Source organism: Megalobrama amblycephala, linkage group LG3 (assembly GCF_018812025.1).
Source record: "Megalobrama amblycephala isolate DHTTF-2021 linkage group LG3, ASM1881202v1, whole genome shotgun sequence".
NCBI classification, from domain to species: Eukaryota; Metazoa; Chordata; class Actinopteri; order Cypriniformes; family Xenocyprididae; genus Megalobrama; species Megalobrama amblycephala.
In genome coordinates this window covers 49,792,711-49,811,056 of record NC_063046.1, presented here as the reverse complement: position 1 = coordinate 49,811,056, position 18,346 = coordinate 49,792,711, and the positions used below count along the sequence as shown (strand labels likewise).

The 18,346-nt window shown below is 38.4% G+C and overlaps 1 protein-coding gene across 6 annotated transcripts in view; it reads left to right on the top strand.

Annotated features, from left to right (window-relative positions):
- LOC125265608 (serine/threonine-protein phosphatase 2B catalytic subunit alpha isoform) overlaps positions 1-18,346 on the top strand; it is a 132,754-nt gene that overhangs the window by 48,560 nt on the left and 65,848 nt on the right. The gene's annotated exons all lie outside the window — the stretch shown is intronic.

Below are 18,346 nucleotides of genomic sequence, written 5' to 3'. Positions count from 1 at the left end.
CAAATGCATATAATTTCATAAGTAGTGAATTTGTTCTTGGGAATATGAATTCTTTTAACTACAAAGTATAGATTATCCACCGACTGCAACTGTCAAATCTATCCCAGTGGCACGGAAAGGTTGACTGCTACTTGCAAAAATGTGCTTTGATGCATTCGCCTGATAACTTGTAGAACTGTATGGTCAAAGTGCCACTTAGCGATCAAATGCATTTGCAGCACAAGCAGCAACGGTACCCACGGTGGCAAAATACTTCTGGTTGAGTTCCATCTATAGGTACATACACTATTTTAGGCCACAAGAAATCCTTGACTATGCCAGGAGTGATATCCATGCAATACATTCTCCATGACAAGGTCTCAGACATGTTTGAGGAACATTAAGGTCAGCAACAGAACTGTCAAAAACTGTTCTGAGACCGACTCCAAAGCTTAAAAGGAGCCCCTGAAAGACCCTCCAGGACCACAGAAAAATCCCAAGCCATCTTACCCCATGCAGAAAGTGAGAAACAAGCATATGCTTCCTAAAGGAAACGCCTCCCTCCAGCATGTGGAAAGCAGCAATAGGTGCTACATAGACCTTCAGTGTGGATGGCGCCAGCAAAAAACTTGAACCTCTATTGAGATACCATGAGTCAACAGAGAGCACTATTCAACGGCCAAACCCAGACACTCCAAATCAGCAGGTTGCCCGACAATTGCGACAACAAATCCGTCCTGATTGGAATTTCCTAAGGCAGAGCAATCGGGTCAGAAAACCACACTTGGGAGGGTCAATGTGGAGTCACCAGCAGAAGATGCAACCTGTCTTCCTGCCCTCTGTTCGGTTGAAGCTGCATGATCGGCTGGAATACATATAGGCGTTACCTCGGCCATGCCAGAGCCAGGACATCTATTCCCAGAGGCGTGGGATCTGGTGGGGACAACCACAGAAGACAATGATCAATTTTCTTCTGAGGAAAACAGATCAACCTCCTTTCTTCGGAAGTGTTGCCAGATTATGATTTACTGTCTGAGAATGCAACCTCCCTGGACTCTGGACTGTGCCTCAACACGAAGTCTACTGTCATATTTGTGACACCTGGAAACCACACAACAATGTGGTGAACAAACATCATGTTGTCTGTCCTGACAAAGACGTGGTAGCATTGGAGCATTTGAAGGAACCTACTCAAGGCTAGAAGAACAGCAAGCAACTCCAGGCAATTTATGTGCCAGGACTGATTCTTGCCCCTTTAATCTCCACAGGCTCGAAGGCTGTAACAGAAAGCACCCCAGCCTGTCAGGGAGGCATCCAACATCACCAGCATGCGACATCATTGAACACCCCCTATGGAATCACCCTGGGACAAAAGCCATGAGACCCATCAACATGCAGCAAAGACCCACCATGACGGCCTGGATCAAACACTAGTGAGAGACAGCTATGAGTCAAAATCCCCTCCTAGAAAACAGTGTGCTTCTTGGGCAGGAGAGAGCTCTTCTAGAGGTTCAGCCTTAGTGTCCCATGAATGTTCTGGAGTCTCTGTGGAGCCAGGGCAGCATCCATACACTTCGTGAATGTGCAAGGTGCTGACGTTAGGCTGAAAGGAAGAACCCAAAATTGGAACGCTTTGCCCCCAAAAGTGAACCTAATGCCGAGTTCAGACTGCACGATTTTAGCCCCGATTTTGGCTCGCCGACAGGTTTTGAGAAATCGCCGACAAATGCCCGAAATCTCAGGAAAATCGGTGCTCGTTCACGTGAGTGACAATCACGCAGTGTGAATGAGCAAAGACGCGATCTGAGAGAATCGCCGACGAGTCGCCGACGCCCGTGAGATATTTGGCATGCTAAATATCTGGACCTGTCGGCGATTCAAAATCCTGCTGTGTGAAAAGTGTTCTGACTGAAAACTACATCGGCGATGACCGACAGCCAATGAGAGAGCAAGATACAGAGCAGCGGGGAGTTCGGGGAGGAGTTATAGACCACAACATCAGCAAGCATGGCTTCATTCACATAAACATTACAATTCTATCAAACGGAAACAAAACACAAACATTTGCTTGACCATCCGCAACAGCAGCACATTGAAAAGTTATGTAGAATGTAGTTATGTATGTAGTTATGTATGTTCTCTCGTTGCAGAACACACAATCCACAGTCTCCCCAACCATTTCCTCCTCCATATTCTTCTTTTCTTTTTGTTTTCGCTGCAAATCAGCGCACAGGCAATTCGTATTTCAAGCTTCTTGTGGGCTACCGTTTTTAATAATAATAATAATAACTCCGGTCCTGCACGCGTGATATCGCGTTGTTTCCTTGTCACATCTCGCGTGTGTTTGGTTGTGAAACGTAGTTTGCGTGCCAGACAGAGTTGTCGGCGATTCTTCCTATTGTAAAGTCATGCAGTGTGAAACCCTCTGTCGCCGATCCATCGTGCAGTTTGAACACAGCAGCGACTGAATGCTGGCCAAGATAGTCATGCAGTGTGAAAAGAACAGTGACCCGACTACTTTGAAAATCGTGCAGTCTGAACTCGGCTTAAGAAACTTCCTCTTTCTCCAGACAAACTGAATGCGAACATAAGCATCCTTCAGATCCATCGTGACAAACCAGTCACCTGGTTGAATCTGCGACTAGGTGGAAGAGCGTCAGCCAAGGCCATGCCGTCCTCTATCGGAAGCAACAGTAAGAAGAACATTATCCAGGCCAAAAGAGACCGCATTGCATGCTTCCGGGCTGAAACATAACTCCTGCTGGATGAATTCCACGGGGGAATTCATGCAGGTGTCGCACTCAGGGGAGTGAGAGAGAAAGGGAGAATCCTGTATGTTCATTTTCCACAAACTTGCATTGGCTATCAGACCCCCAAACTCAAAAACAGATTGACAGGGAGTATACGTATCAGTTTTCAAGAGCACCAGTGCAGCGTCTTCAAGGGAGATCCTCACAGTGAGAAGTAGCAAGCAGCGCTGCTATAGCGTGAGCAATGGAAAGGTTCTTCACACACCTACCGTGAGTGTCACCGCTGAGTATAAAGCAGGAACTCGAAGCAGCGCACTTCCTAAAATTCATGGTGTTTTTTTGTCATGAGGAGAAAAGAACTTTGCTCATTGTAAATGCTGAAGCACTCAAAACGAACAAGAGCACGGGTCAAAAAAATGTACTTCTTGAAGAACAAGAGTGATTCTTATATAGTGTGAGTGACACAGTATCTCTTAAAGGAGCAGCGTCTGCACCATCATATTCTATACTGGATTCGAACAATCAGTACCGCCCACAAGTGTTCACATAGCTTCAGCTACGGATGAGGCGTTGAATGAACCTATGAAAGAGAAAACAGATGTTAATAGGTTTTCTTATAAAATATTTTCCTGTTTGTGCTGGTTCTCTTGATTTGTGTTTGTTTTCTACACTTCTTCCCTCTCACTCACTGAATTCATGCAACCTGATATTAAAATGTCCAGCTGGATAAGGTCCATTCTTCTGTTTCTCTCTAGTCTTTGAGTCCTTCACTTCCTCCTAACCTTAGTGTGCCAGGGACGCCAACTGAGATGCATGTGGGTATTGCCTGACATTGGCAATACCCACAGTTCTTTAAGCCAGCCTTCAAATCTGCTAGTGGGCATGCCATACTTTCTATCTGTCCCTCACCATCTCTCTCCCACCCTCCTTTTGCTTTGCCTGTGTGTTGGTTTGTCTCATTTCCAGTGTGATTAATGGTTAAAGGATTAGTTCACTTTCAAATAAAATTTTCATGATAATTTACTTACCCCCATGTCATCCAAGATGTTCATGTCCTTCTTTCTTCAGTCGAAAAGAAATTAAGGTTTTTGATGAAAACATTCCAGGATTATTCTCCTTATAGTGGACTTCAATGGACTCCACTGTTGAAGGTCAAAATTACAGTTTCAGTGCAGCGTCAAAGGGCTTTAAATGATACCAGACGAGGAATAATTATCTAGTGAAACGATTGGTCATTTTCTGAAAAAATTTAAATGTATATGCTTTTTATTAACAAATGATCACCTTCCAAGTGGTTCTGCCAAAACTGCACTTTCGTATTCCTCAAAAATCTTATGCTGTATGTCCTATGCCTTCTCTATTCTACTTATGGAAAAAATGGAACTGGCGCTGCTTTCGTTCCATAAGTTAAATAGGGAAGGTGTAGGACATACAGCGTAAACTTTTAGAAGAATATGAAAGAGTGGTTTTGGCGGAACTCTTATTCCTCGTCTGGTATCGTTTAAAGCCCTTTGACGCTGCACTGAAACTGTAATTTTGACTTTCAACAGTGGAGTCCATTGAAGTCCACTATTAGGAGAATAATCCTGGAATGTTTTCATCAAAAACCTTGATTTCTTTTCGACTGAAGAAAGGATGACATGGACATCTTGGATGAGATGGGGGTGAGTAAATTATCAGGAAAATTTTATTTGAAAGTGAACTAATCCTTTAAATGAAGCCCACCCTTATGAAAACTGTTTTGTCCTTCCCAGCCTTCAACTTTACTAACGCATGATAAAAAGATCCAGGCTAGAGTCTAAATGACAGTTCTACACTGTCTTCTATTTAGCCAATTCTGCAACATTCCACTTTATACACTAGTTCTGCGTTTTCTGCATTGCGGACATCAAAAGGACTCTACAGGGTATTTGCCATGTTAAAAAGAGAAGGTTGTGTAGGTAAGAGTTATTTATTGTTGTGTTATTGTTAAGAAAGGTATGTGTTAAATGGAGGTCCCCTCTTAATACATTCTACATAGTGCTCTTAAGGGCCTTCAAATAGATGAAGCAATTGTTTCAGCTACGCTACTGGTGTATGGCGGTATTCGAAAAATACATATTGTACGCAAAATTAAAACCGGTATACCAAACGGTATACTGCCCAGCACTAATTGTGCTTTAATTTCATGCCCTTAGTGGTGTTTCTGTTTCTGCTGCAGATAGCTTTCATTTGTGTACTTGTGTTATACAGAAATTTGAATTTTTTTTTGCATATTGATATCCCACACTCAAAGTTAAAGGGTCATATGGTGACTATATCTTTTTAAGCTCTTCTCAGTTATTAGTTATTATGCAATCCTCTGATTCTGGCTCTCGTCAGCAGGAGTCCTTTTACAGGAATTCAGGCCCTCAAAAAGAGGACTAAGTGAATATTTCTATGTTAAGCTGCTTGTGTTTTATAACAGTGAATGTGAAAATGAATAATGAATGTCTTTCTCCATAAAAACAGAAACAAGCAAGAATGATAAAGCCAAAATCTCTAAAAGCCCTGTAGATTTAGATCTACACAAAGAAACAAAATCAAATGCTTGCATACATGTTTTCATATAGTGTATATGAAAGTTGTTTCTGTTTTAGGTGATTGGTGAATCAGTAAGACCTCTGGTTAAGGTTGCCAGGGTGATGTCAGGCAGACGGTGTTTATGGGTAGAGGGATTTGAAGAAGGATTACTGCTCATTTGTGCTTTGGCTTTGCCTCCCTTGTAGTTACCACTAAATGAAAACTGGCAACCGCAATCATTGGCTTAAATGTTCTAATCCTCTTTATATTATTCATATTGCATGTGCTACCAGAAAACACTTGTTGGGAAAGTGGATGGATTCTTGGAAAATGAGGGCTTTCCTAAGAATTTGTGATTTAACTTTGAGTCTCAGTATTAAATTTCAGAATTATTGATTGGGGAAATGAAAGACCTAAGAAGTGGTCATTGCAATAATGTAGTATTATTATTATTATTTATTATTTATTATCTCTGAGTTCTGTGTGACATTTTAATACATTAGACTATTTCATGAATTTGTATGAAAGTTTTTGATCTCACTTTATATTAAGTGGCCTAAACTACTATGTACTTACATTTAAATTAATCATTTGATACAATGCACTTAGTGTGTACATACATGTTTTTACATTGTACTTATATTTTAAAAACACCTGCATGTAATTACATCTGTAATTAATTTCTGTAATTACATCTATAATTACACTGTTGACCCACCCCTTACAACTTACCCCTACCTTTAAACCTACCCATACCACCAAAGCTTTCCCTAACCTTACCCGTATCCACCTCAGTAGCAGCAAAAGTGTTTTGCAATTCAATATGAACACAATAAGTACATTGTACTTATTTTTTTTATTTAAGTATATAGTAGTTAATGCCACTTAATATAAAGTGGGACCAGTTTTTTTTTTATATAATATAAAGGTAAGCATAGATGAGCAGCAGTTTTAAGCAGATTGTATGGGCACATGCAGCCATTATTAGCCACTAATTCACCAAAACTAACAAAAAAAAGTTATGAATTGCCATGAGAGTGTGTTGAGCCCTCTTAAATAAACTGAAACAGTATGTACCTATTGTACTTTTATTGTAAAAAAAAAAACAAAAAAACAAAAACAAAAAAAAAAAACAATCTAAAAAAAAGTGATGTCAGTTTAATGTTGTACATCTATATTTTAGTGCTTTTTTATCATTTTAAATAACTTTGTTAATATGGTATTGGAAGGTTGCTGGAAGGTTGCTGGAAGGTTACCTAGGCCCCCTAGTGGGCCCCAGCCTCCTTATTGAAAACTACTTCTCTAAGGCTTGTTGGAAAGTACATTTTGTGCTGTTTATGCAGACTAATTTCAGTGGTCCCTGTGCAGTTGTTTGGCTCTGGGTTCATTCTCTTTGAACGCTGTTCAGCACAGCTTATTTCAGTTCCAAAAATATGGCCTTATTTTTCAGCAAGAGGCACAACAAAGCAGCAGCCCTTTTGGAGTTCTGTGGATGGATATGTTCCATCTATTGTGTTTGTAAATGTGTGGTGATTCAGAAAAAACAATATATAGATAATTTGTTCATATTTTGTGTCCACTTTACATTTAATTTTTCTTTAAGTCAAGAATTTGATTAAAATTACAAACACTTTTGTTAGTCAGTATCTAGTAATGATGTAAATAAACAATTGTTGTCAACTATAAATATGCTTCTATCGCATTCAATACTGAGAAGATTTTTGCAGATTGTTTCAAAGCAGCTTTACAGTGATAACAGGAAAATAATGCAATAATGTTTGTTTTAGCTGTACAGCAGCTCTAGAAGAAAATAGTGTCATTGTCCAGCTTAAGGAAGTTCATTGTTGATTCATTTCTGTTGTAAAAATCATTAGTTATTAATTTTGTTAATTTATCTAGCAGCTTTGGAGATAAAAGTGATGTCATCGTCCAGCTCAGTTCAGTTCTCATACTGCAGGCAGATCAGTAATATTGTTGAATATTAAGTGTCCCCGACTAAGCAAGCCAGAGGCGACAGTGGCAAGGAACCCAAACTCCATCAGGTGACAGAATGGAGAATAAATCCTTGGGAGAAACCAGGCTCAATCGAAGGGGCCAGTTCTTCTCTAGCCAACAAATGAACAGTGCATGATTATGATTCAGGCAGCATTACAGGTCAGAAGTCACATTGGGATCGGAACATTCAAAATATTCAATCCAGTTCCATCTGGTTGAAGATCGGTGTGCACGGTCACCCCTGGACCCTCCTGATAACGGAAATTATGTCACGCAGACAGTGCGGAACGCGGACAGCCAAAGTATTCTGAGAAACAGCTCCAGTATACTGTGTTTTCAGGACCAAAATCATCTCAAAAAGTGTTTTTGCTTTTCCAAAATCTTTTTTTTTTTTTTAACCTTAACCTTATTAGGAGTGATATTTTGTTCTGTTCTTCTGAATCTTCTGTTTATTCTTTTCAAAGTGTTTTTCTTTCCGTAAAGACATCTGTGGAGTGTTCATCTGTACAGAGGGTTTCCAACCCTCATTCTGACCTTCTGTTGGAAATGATCCATTTTTAAGTGGTCATTGTTATTAGTGGCTAATGTCTTTACAGAGGAAAAAGTTTCTCACTCCCTCACTATTTCACGCGAGTGTGTTTTTTGAAAACATTTCCATTAGGGATGCGCTATACCATTTTTTTTTCATAACCGATCTTATTCCAATACCGATCTCATAACTGTTTTTTTTTCTTGATCATTGTTGAATATCTATACCTGTGTGTGTGTGTGTGTGTGTGTGTGTGTGTGTGTGTGTGTGTAACTGTGTGTAATTAAAGTGTTAAACACAATCGGGTAAATGCACACTACTTCATTATAGAGAAAAACAACAAATGAATAAATAAAATTATAAATATGTTTTTAAACTAGGTGAGTGGATAATTCAGCAGCAAAAGTAATTTTAGCAAAAAAACCTTGGTCATATTTGGTTTTATTAATGGTAAAATGTTAATAAAAACTAAATTACTATTTGTATTCTTATAAAATGCATTGAGAAGCAATTTGTAAAAAAAATATATATATATATAAAATTAAGAGGTTTATTTTAAATGTAGTGCACAGCTTTTTAATAAGGCAACAAGATATGACAAATACAAGAGAACAAGATTAGAAAACAAGAAACAATTTTAAAGGCTCAAATACAGATCATCACAAACCACTTTTACGCATCCCGGGTGCAGAATGATGTATTTAAAGCAACATAGACTCCCAGCATGCAGCTCTCTGCGTTGAAAAGTTTGTGACGCATGCTTTGGAAAGCTAAACAGTCGGAGCTCAGGGCGCCGCCCAAAGTGCTGCTATAACCAATCAAGAGACAAAATAAAAAATAAATTTCGATCATCGTTTACATGATCGATCGTCGCTGTCACGGTCGAGTACTCGGTCGCTGTTGCACATCCCTACCATGAACTATGTAATTTTTCATCTGTCCCTTACATTAAGCTATTGAATGGCTTTAGAAGTCTTGAAATATAGTGCATGAAAACTTATATTGTGCTTTATATTGTTTTAGCCTTTTGTGGATATTAGCAACCATGAAGCCTACACATAGTATCAGATTTGGATCGGTCCCGATACCCAATACCGCAAACATACTTGTACTGTTCCATTCGACTTGTTGTCAGCAGACTCAAGTGCGTGGAGTATGTCAGAAATGGAGCGGCATCTCTATACTGTATGTAGACCGCGTCAGTGATTATAATGAGCTCTATTTGCTTTTGATGCGACACAATGCTCACGTACGATGTAGACTTGTCAACCATTGGATGTGGTCTATGGTGCAACAATGTGAAAGGATTCATTGATGTCTTGCTCTAGAGACAGTCATATGCAACTGATTTTTGCCCGTGTGACTTCACAAGCTGTTTTTTTTGTAAATGCGTTTTTATAATGAGGAGGACATTTTAAGCTATGAAACTTACAGGATGTTGTACAAAGACCTCCTTATATGTCAAAAGACCAAGGAAAATTTTTATTTCTCATGTCATGACCCCTTTAAACTAGCCATTGCCTTTTCTGTTGCAGCCATGCTCTGTCTTGTGCTGTTGTAGTGGGAAAGAATCTGTTTTTCCCTGCTTTTCCTTCCTCTGTCAGTGTGCTGGGAAAGTGCTGACAGGAATGTTGCCTTGCCAGCCTGGTGCTCTCACCCACGCCACAACCATGAGGTGCTTAAACTTCCCTCTACCTCCGCAGCACTTCAGTCCTTCCAAAATCTGTTGGTTTGGAGCTGTAAACAGACAACAGCTTTCAAGAATAACTATTGTTTTTTTGAATATTTAATCTATAGGCGCATATAACAACACTCAAGGATTCATATGTAGTTCTTTATGATGTCTGTTTTTGTATGTGTAGTGTGGTGATGGTGGCTTGTGTTAAATGAGTTCTAATAAATGTGAAATGTAATATTGTGATTCAAAAGGATAGTTCACACAGAAATCAAAATTTCTAATATTCTCTCATCATATTTGTCCATCTATTGAAAGTCCACACAACAAGACAACATAGACATAAACATTGAAAAGCACACATACCTCATTGGTTTCTCGTGTGTCAAGCAGCTGATGTTTACCATATTTGATGTGCTCTATGTGAGTGCCTTGAAGATGAATGAAATTTTAAAGAGGGTTAGTAAATGATAACAGAATTTTCTTTTTTTTAATGGACTATCTTATTTTAACTGTATTAAAGGGGTCATGAATTAAGAAATTGATATTTTGACATCAAGAGGTCATTGTACTATAAAAATATCCTGTAAGTTTCAGAGCTCAAAACTTCCTCTTTAGGTCAAAAACAGTTTTTATTGTAACCATGGTGCCAAAACGACTCATTTCGGATTTTGTGACATTATGTCATTGAGTGACGAAAGACCGCCTCTGTAGAAGAAAATCGACGCCTACTTCTATATTATGGCCTCTTTAGCCCTGCCCACGGTTTCGCACATATCATATAGTAGTAAATAGGAGAGAGTAGTGTTGTCAAAAGTACCGGTACTTCGGTACCAAGTCGGTACTGAAATTTTGAAAATGTGACGATACCAGCATTTCTGTAGTACCGGTAGTACCGAGAATTGTTAATATAATATATATTCGGTAGAATATATTCGGTACCCACTGATAGGGCTGTGCCAGTATTTAGCAATTAAATGTGACATCGCAGCCATGGAAACATTTTGGTTAATGCCGAATAAGAGAGGTGCGTGAGTCCATACATTTAAGCTTCGTATTCTGTTTTCCGAATCGCGATCTGGTCACCTGATTAGCAGAGAATTGAACAATATTCCATTAGTTATTCCACTGAACATGGAATCTGTTTCTTTTCCCAAATCTTCACTCACGCAGGGGATTATAACGTTTCTTTCGTTCGCATTTAGGCCTATTATAGGCTATTCGCATTATTTACTGTGGTAAAGTAGAAAAAACACCGTAGGACAGAAACCTTTTTGCTTGCACGTCAGTTTCTATTTAACAGAGTTTGCGCTCGTTATTAGACTTTATAAGGCGCGTCAAGTTTATTTGTCTATAGCGCGTTTCACACACCAGTGATTTTTATTTTCGTTTTCTCTGGCAGCGCGAAATCAAACATAGCCTGAATGTCTTGCCTCTGCGGAGGATAAAACACGCGCTTCAGACCTTTTACAACAAGTGTCAGTTGCTTGTAACATCAGGAGATAACGAAGATATTATTAAAGAGAAATGGTCTCTTTCCTGCTCGTGTCCCACATCCCTCTCAAAGCGCAAAGCGGCTATATCAAAGTAATAACGGGACTTTGGCTATATATGACGTGTCTTTGTGTGGAAATAAAAAACGAATGCTTTTTGAAATAATATTTAACTTTCTTATTATTTAGGTTACCATTATTTACTGATATTTATTTCATAGTTTTACAGGCTGTAGTGTGTTGTTTCTCTGACGGAATAGCTAAAATAAACACGCACGTCTGTTACCCCTGTTGAAAAAACGAGCATATGCTGGTAAAGTAGGTTTTGAAGCTGGTATGCTGGTTTGAGCTGGTTTATGCTGGTCCAGGACCAGCTTAGGACTAGTATGGACCAGCAGGACCAGTTTAGGACCAGCATTTGACCAGCATACAGCTTCAAAACCTACTTTACCAGCATATGCTGTTTTTTTCAACAGTACACAATGGATGTTTGAGCATTTAATTATTTATTTATTTTTTTTATATTTCAAAATTTATTTCATTGAGGTAGCCTATATATACACACACAAACACACACACTCCAAATCATATTTAATGTTTTTAAAATAGGCTATATAAAATAGTAAAATAATTCCAATAGATTTTACTGTGGTACCGAAATTGGTACCGGGAACCGTAAAATTTTCATGGTATCGGTACCGACTACTGGAATTTTGGTACCGTGACAACACTAGGAGAGAGATAACACTATAGAGATGCCTCCGAGAATTACGAGTAGATTTGCAGTGCCAAGTTGTGGAAAAACACAGTCTTAGCCTTGCCATCCTTGTGATCCTAACATTAAGGAAGCGTGGATGAACTTTATGTTTAACGAAGTTCCAGGTCACGTCAGTAAGACACTGTTTGTTTGCTACACTTCAGATTCATTTTTAAACAAGACATTCGGCGCAGGATTTTCAGAGAGGCTGAAAATAAAAGATGATTCAGTGCCTACTATATCCAACAGCAATGTCGCTTTTTTTTTTTTACCATGTGTCCCTATTGCTTTGTTTTTTACAGATCTTTTGATATATAATGAGTATTTATACTGTAGTGCTGCAATCAAACTGAATAGTTGTGATATTTGTGATTTGCTGTTCTTGCATTTGCTTCTTGCCTTTGCTTTGCTTATGGGGTTAATGCAGAGATACGGATATGGAAGAAAGCACATTGAGAATGCTGCTTTTGTTATTATTTTGATCTAAGCTATTTGCTGTAATCCTGAATAAAAGCTTTAGTGAGCAACATCTTCTGTTTTTCTCATCAATAAGACACTGACTAGTTTGTTTCATCAGTCACACTAGCCTTGTTTAGTTTTTTTTTTTGTGTGTGTGTGTGTGTGTGTGTGTGTGTGTGTGTGTGTGTGTGTATGTGTTAAACCTCAGAATGGATAGTGAGGTACTACAGCAGGGGTGGCTAACCTCATTCCTGGAGAGCCACCCTACGTTCCAATGTCCATACTATCCATCCTAAATAGTATGCGAGATTAAAATAAGTGTGTCCCAAAGCATAGTATGTTGAAAAGAGTATGCCAAAAGTCCCCGGATGGTCTACTATTTCTGGTAGATTTTCGAAGTGTTGATCTGTGCACACTATAAAGGCTAATATTGCCCACAACCCATTGCGCTTTGGAGTAAAAAGTGTTAAACTACAAAGCATGGCGGATATGCGCGATCGCCTCTGAGAGGTTTGGGTGACTAATAATCAGTCAAAATATTTATTTAATGTTATCCGTTATTTTTCATCTGCAAATACCAATGTGGACTTTTATAAATATCCGAATGGCCATTACCTTTTAAATGCATTGTTATGCATTAATATGAGGAGAGTTTTCCACATGAAAGACCCGTGACTGCAGATCAACGTGCTGCATTTCTCTCCGATACGGTAGGAAATTAACTAAATGAAATGTGGAGGATGTAAGATGATTGACAGGCCAGTTTACGGTGACAGGATGCGACGAAGAGAAAAGACGTGATTGTATGACGCGATAGTATGTCCTAAAGTTACTACTACTACTCTTTTGCTACACACTCAAAAGTAAGTACTTTTTGTTCACAGAAAGAGTACATACTTTTAGGGCGTAGTATAAGTAGGCGAATTAGGATGCAGCACCACAGTCCTGTACATTTCAGCTTCAACCCTAATCAAACACACCTGAACAAGCTAATCAAGGTTTGAAAGGTTGCTAGAAAGCTAAGGCAGGTGAGTTTTTATCAGGGTTGGAGCTAAACTGTGTAGGACTGAGGCTCTCCAGGACCAAGAGTTCACCACCCCTGTACTACAGGCTTGTATTGTACCAAAACCAACATTTTGGTTTTTGTCCAACCTAGTCTTTTGGTGTGCCTGGTAATGTCTTAGTTGTGTTATTCAGGACAATGTTTGTCTTTCTAGGTGTTGTGCAATAACTGTCAGTTTGTATCTTATGTAGTTTACATAACACATTGATGTCCTAAGACACGAAACGATCGGTTTGTGCAAGAAACCGAACAGTATTTATTTCATTTTTTACCTCTAAAACACCACTATGTCCAACTGCGTTCAGCACTCGCTTAGTGAGGTCTGATCGCGCTCTGACAACGACAACCACAAACCGATCGTTTCGTGTCTTAGGACATCAATGTGTCATCACAAGCCGCAGGGTTTAATTTGGACTTGTCTATGCAAGGTTTTTTGGCTCTTATTGATCCAAGTTCCCATTCACTCCCATTATTTGACTGACAGACAGCAACGGTTGGAGTTCAAAATCATCATTTGTGTTCTACTGAAGAAACAAAGTCACCTACATCTTGGATGCGCTGGGGGTAAGCAGATAAACATTACATTTTCATTTTTGGGTAAACTATCCCTTTAAAGATGCTTCTCAGAATTAAAAAAAAAAAGAAACTGGTTTCTGGATGTAAGCTTAAATAACCTCTCTCACCTCAGAACACCTTTGATAAATGAATGAACTCCTGGAAGATATCCCATAAACTACTGCAATAAAGATTGCTGCTCTTTCTCCTGAGAGTGCACAAGCTGATTTGTACTGCTTCTCTAAGCTCTCCAAATGTCTGCATAGTGTCACAGGTGTCCCTGATAATGATCTGACAGTTAAATTCCATGGACCTCTGATTAGGACGATCCAATGTGAAGCTAATAAATCAGGTCAGGGAGGTGGGCATTCTTGCTGTGTAGTTGCAGGGTTTAGCAAATGCCTATTTGCCTAGTAGTTAATGTCATGATGACTGGTACAATGACTGATACTGTTTTTATCACAAAATTATGTAAAATAACTGCTACAGTGTTGCAAAGCATATTAATCACTAACCTAAAAACAACAAAGACACGCAGTGACTCCACGCCCCACCTGCCTGTGTTCACACGGTGCAAGAGAGGCTGACCAAGCAGAGATCAATTACGATTTAACAGATTTGTGCATTTCCCTCGATTGGTCTGAATCTGGCTAGTTTTGACAGTCAAAATAAAAATTGACTGTTTTCTCCAGATGCCACAAGGTTTCATGTCTCAAATTTAGCAATATGAAGAAAATAATGTTCTTTTGTATTCAACTGAGACTCTGATGGATTGCCTGACATGTACTAAAACAACATTGCATTATCTCGTTTGTTCTCACCTGATCTAATTTGTTATTAAATGCCCAGACACTCAAAAGCACATAGTGCTCTCTGCGATTAAAGAGGAATGTCTAAGAGCCAGTCTGGCCACAATGATAGCATGATATTTTATAAACGAGCTGCTGCTTTGGTTTGCAGTGATATGAGAGAATTTCCCTTGAAGAAACAGTCCGGGAGGAACAGAAGAGCATTTTAAGCCTCAGTGCCAAATACCACAGCCTGTGTCTGAGCTTTGCGTTCAATTAGCATGTTTGTGTCTGTCACAAGGGAACAAGGACTGTTCTTTATATGACTTTATAAAGCATGGTGTATCAGAATAGCCCTCATAGTATCTGTTCGTAAACCATTGTGGATTAATAAAGCTGTATGGTCTTGACAACAAAAGACATGAGGTGGTAGCCTATTAGAAACCAGCTTCAGTAATGTTTTCATATGGTACTACTGACCCATGACATTCACTCAGTTATGACATAGTACTGTATTTTAGCCTGTAGCCGTTTCGTGTCTATCGATTAGAATGAGAACTTCAATTAAATAACTTTCTTTTGATAAATGTGGTTCTAGTTAGATAAAAAGAAGATTAGCTTGGAACACAGCTTTTGGTCACCTCATGATGTGAAACTTCCCATAGATATTTTCATGCAGGCAGTGGGTTTTGCAACAGAGATGTAGAAAATCTGCATGAATGTCAAATACTTTTTTGGTGCAATTGTTCATTGTTCCTGTTTGAATGGGTATATAATTTGAGGATCTTGGATAATTCCTGGCATCCATGGGAACTAACAGTTGGATGAATTGGCTGAAATGCTCTCAACACACAGTTATTTTACTAAAGGAAAAAATATTCTCTTCTCTTTTATTCTGAAATTCCTGCTTGGGAAAGTGTGCTTGCTTTTTCCACATCCTCTGACAGCATTTTGGAAATTGGAAGTCATGGGAATGATGTATAAAGGGTCACAGTCATTCAATAATGGACTAGGATTGGACTAGGATTGTTTTTTTTTCTTATGTTCATTTCAGTAACATCAGTGGCACTCAGAACATTCCACAATAAACAAAAAACAAGAGTAGAAGCAAAAGTAAAGTTAGGGAAACAAAAGTAGAAGCAACATTCTCAAAGAAATAATGCTGTTTTAAAAGCTGCAGTGTGCAAATTTTGTTACTAGTGTCACCAAATTAAATTAATTAACAATCATTAAAAATCAATCATTCCTGCTGAACCCCTGCATCTTTTGGTTGGACAGTTTAGTAGTTTCTAACATAATACTTAAACAGGATTAGAGATGCAGTGGTCGACCGGACATGCAACTGTTTTATTGTTTTATTTTGGCTGATCTCGGTTTCGGACTTGTACACAAACTTTACTTTAATCATTTCTCTAAATGTCATTTGTGTGGAAATATTACAAAATCTGTAAACAGGACGTTAACACAGGCCAGAGATGGGGCACGCTGAATACGGACGCAAATAGGAGAGGAGAGCACAGATGCGCTGGCAGAGAAAATACTGTACCAGGCATAGCAAGCTCACTGTTTGCGGTTCTTGAAATATTGGAAGAAAAAATAAATATTGAATTGGGGGTTATATGAATCTCTAAAGGGAACTGAATGTCTTAAAAAAAAAGGTTAAATTGCCTTTTTTTCCCTCTTGCCTCCGTATAATGTCTATTAAATAAAAAAAGTAGTGTTTATAAGCGCAGCTCTGCTTTGTGTACAGTGGTAACTAAGGAAACTCTATATCGCTGTTGTTCCATAAGCGCCACCTACTGTCAGAGAGTGAATTTGCATTTTCATTCAGTCCGTCTGCTGTTTTTGTTTGTTGTGCAGGTATGTTTTTATGTAGCATAATTTCACAAAGCTAAAGTCAGATTATTCTGATTTTGCTTTAAATCTTGAAATGATACAATTTAATTTCAATCAAAAATAACTGCTCATACCTACATATATCATCTTTGTTTGGAACTTGATTCAAATGCAGTTTTCAAACAGCTATAGAGATTTTTTTTTAAGGTCAGTTTGGCCTGTAATAGAGCAAATAAACAACAAATACATTTGCTTAAAGAAAAAAATCAAGAAGCGGATCAAATCATGATTGATCTGATCTAGAAAATGTAAAATCAGGTTTGAATAATATACTTGGATATCTTTTTTTATAGCTGGTGTAAAGTCAGCAAATGCCACCTTTGAGACTTTGTTTCATAGTGAAAGATTAAATGAAAAATCTTGTAATAAAAGGACAAAGTTTAGAATCAATACCAATAAAATTTGTATCTGGATCATAAAGGTTCAAAATTAATGATGGACTAAAATATATGTAGAAAGTTCATGTTGATTTATGGCAAAGACTACAGTGTGGCTTTGAGACATGTTCATTGTGCTTTGCATATTAAGAGTGATGTATGCTTGATGGATGGTAGATGATGCTATATTTAAATTACAACAAATATCACATAGGTTTGAAGGTCATACAGCCTAGCTCTATGCCCAAGACTATAGTGATTATAGTCAAAGACTAGAATAACACAAGACGTGTCACTCGTATTGTTTTGAATGGGAGAAAGTGTAACGCGCAATATGGCGGAATAAGTCCCGCCTTTTAAATAAGAGCCAATCGCCGACTGGTAAAGTCATCGCGTCACTTCAGCGGCCGTTAGAATCACCGGTTTCTATAGAAACAGTCAGACGCCCGCCTCCGAAGAGACGCGCATTTAGGTCTGCGCATGCGCATTAGCTTGATCCAACCTGAAAAATAGGTTTTTTTTGTCATGATTCGAGCATTTAGAAACGAAATTGATGAGCCGGTTGTTGTTAGATTTCATTGGTGATTTCAAATATGAAATTTAATCGTAAGGTTGGCGAACAGTTTTGGAGAATTTGATGTTTCCCCATTCAAAGAGATTGCATGATGCCCAGGATGCCCGAGAGGCGTTTCAAAGATGGCCGCCGAGTGAAATAACTTGTCTTAAAGGGACTTTGTTATAGTGAAAAGTTAGTCGAGATGGTCAGTCAATAAATCGGGCCATTTTCTATCCTATCCATTCAAACTGAAAATAGGATGATTGTTTAACTTATTCCAATGTATTCCACAAGCCCACATATCTCAACTATAATAGCATAAACCTGAAGAAAATCCTTTGTTTTTTTTTTGTTTTGTTTTGTTTGTTTGTTTGTTTTTTGGGGTGAAATACATTGGCCTTCAATGTTTCAAATATCTTTTAACAAATTAATGTATTCAGCTGGCAACTCTATGATTATAACATAATTGAGATGATGGAGTGTGCCATGTCTTGAGTGTGGAGCAAATAGACACTTTCAACAGTAACAACATAAACAAACGTTTTGAGGCCCAAACTTAACTTCTGGTGGACTTCCACAAAGAATCAATAACAACAACAACAATCAATTTACTCCCTCTAGAGTAAGTAATATATATAATAAATAATATAATATAATAATACATAATAAATAAATAAGTAAATTAGCTAGCCAGTGTTAATTTGGGTTTCTAGTAGAAGAAAAGAACCGTTACTTGGCCAAACTTAAATGTTACCACCAGACCCGTTCGACAAACACAGACCAGAAGTTAACTTCGGGCCGTAACCGCGTAACCGTGGCAATGTGCATGTGTCCGATGAAACTGTCTATAAGACAATTCCAAAGAAATGCTTTTTCCCCAATTTGTGTAAAAGGGTCTTTAAATGGTGATGGTCAACCAAAATGGCTTCTAGA